This window comes from Nannospalax galili, unplaced genomic scaffold, assembly GCF_000622305.1.
Source record: "Nannospalax galili isolate Female #2095 unplaced genomic scaffold, S.galili_v1.0 scaffold191, whole genome shotgun sequence".
Lineage (NCBI taxonomy): Eukaryota > Metazoa > Chordata > Mammalia > Rodentia > Spalacidae > Nannospalax > Nannospalax galili.
This window is the reverse complement of record NW_008331484.1, coordinates 3559730-3562026: the sequence shown is the minus strand read 5'-3', so window position 1 is coordinate 3562026 and position 2297 is coordinate 3559730. Positions and strand designations below refer to the sequence as shown.

The window sequence follows — 2297 nt, the reverse complement described above, 5'->3', positions numbered from 1 at the left end:
AAGGGACTGAAGAGGTGACTCAGTGGTTATGAGAACTTGATGCTCTTTCAGAGGAAGAGATGATTTTGGTTCCCAGCACCTATATTTTTTTAGCTCACAACTGCCTGTACCTCCAGCTCCAGGGGAATCTTATGCCCTCTTTTGGGCTCTATAGGCACCTTCACACATGTGTGTATACACATATGCTTACATATACATAAATAAAATAAAATCAGTCTTTTTAATGATTCAAATGGTTTATTGTAAAAATAATAATTACATTTACAACAGTGCATAAAGCATCGGAGACCAACATAACCTGAGTAAAATTAGACCTCCTTCTAAAGAGAACAACATGGCATGAGTTAGGCTGCTCAAACATCCACCATGTACAGCAGTGCAGAAAGATGGAGTTCAGAAGCAAGTTCTTCCCTTGAACTCTGGATTGGCCTTTCCAGGTGCTCTAGCCTTTCATTTAGAGACATGTCTGATGCCCCCAAGAGCTGCAATTGCTCTCCTGTCTTGGCATTGTGAGAGGTAGCTGTTGTAGGAGTTTTGACAGCATCAAGAAAAGATACTAGTGTCTGTGGAAGGTAGGGAGGAAGATACATTGCCACTGTGAATGTCTGTGAATCTTCAGACAACCACTGTTGAAGTTGATCTTCAAACACTTTTTTTTGACATTGGATAAATTTTATTTATTTATTATTTATTTATTTATTTATGAGTGTTGTCTGCTTGTATGTAAGTGCACCCATACTTGCAATGCCTGTAGAAGTCAGGAGAGCGCATTGAATCCTCTGGAATTGGAGTTACAAATAGTTGTCAGTGCTGGGAACGGAACCTGGGTCCTCTGCAAGAGCAGCCAGAGCTCTTAACCACTAAGCTATCTCTCTAGTCCCTGATCATTATTTTTATCTACAGTCCTTCCTTTCCATTAATCCCCTTGGTTGTTCATTTCTCACACAGCCTGATCCTTATACCACCTGAGTGTCTTGAGACTCTGACCTCATTGCCTCACCCGAATCAGCCCCCACTAACTACTGGCCTGGCCTCCAAGCATTTCCTACTAGTCTGTTCATGTTCAGGGGCTTGTCTAAGATGGAAAGCCTTTCTTCTCTGGTGAACATACTTCCTCGATTCTCTGTTGTTTTTCCTCTCCCAGCTGAGACATTCATTGTGTTGTAGCCCCTTGCCTGTGTGTTTTCTTGTCTTTCATTATCATTTCATTACATAAGGTAGCTTAGTAGTTCAGTTTAGTGAATAGGTAATTCTAGAAACAGCAAAAACCAACCCACTGTGCCTGACTTCACACTGAAGATGGGAGAGCCAGGCACAAATCCTAGGGACACTTGCACATTTACAGTGCTGGGCTCTTATCTGTTCTAAGGAAGTACTGTGTTTGTCAATGGCTTGTTTATCTAGAGTTCTGTGGTTGTGCACCATGTTTAGGTGAGTGAATGAGCTGTCACCAATTGTGGGTTGAAGTCTTTTGAGGTATTCTGTGAAACATGATGAGTCTCATGGAACACATACTAGTTTTTGCTTGTTCTAAGTAGGAATCAGATCCCAGTTCAACAGAAGCTATTGAAAGACATCCCAAAGAATCTCACTAAAGTGGATTATTCCTGTTAGAGGATCTGTTCCTCAGGGGTCCCATGGGTTTGGGAGGAGCCCCTGGCTCCTTTCTTTTACCAGTTCCATCTATGTGAAGATAAGTCAAAGGTCCTGCTCGACCATTGTTGGCTTCTCTTGGAAGCGTGGAGGAAATGATTCCTCCATGTTGACCCGCCTCTTTATAGACTGGACACTGGTTCAAGTCCATCTGGTGGGGTCTCCTTGGCCTCCTTGATCAAGAAGATAGGTGACCCACCACCATTATAGGACATTTTGAGATATAAGCTCATAGTCCCCTGGAACTAGTTGACCTAGGAGGGCTAGGAGTAAAAAGATCCTTTATGTCCCTTTGATGAAATTATTATAGGCCTAAAAGTATGTAACCCAAGAAGATTATTTCCACCAGTCTGGTATTTTGAAAGACTGTGTGTCATGTAGATAAATCTTGGGGAAAGACCAGTTGTTCTCAGATTAACCTTACCTACACATATATTTTGATCTGCTATGTATAATTTGTCAGTAGATTGTAGGAGTAATATGGTTCCCTCTGGTTTTCAAAACTAGCTAGGCATTGTTTATCTCTTGCATTGTCTCACCCCTCCATGATGGTTTTACTACTTAAGGTGCACCCATTTCCCCCCTTTCTCCCTTAATAATACCCTTCTCCTATGGTCCTACCTCTCTTGAACTCCTTCTTTCCC

The 2297-nt window shown here is 41.9% G+C and overlaps 1 pseudogene; it reads right to left on the bottom strand.

Annotated features, from left to right (window-relative positions):
• Positions 1–353: 353 nt before the first annotated feature.
• Positions 354–2297, bottom strand: part of LOC103726571 — an 11322-nt pseudogene continuing 9378 nt past the window's right edge.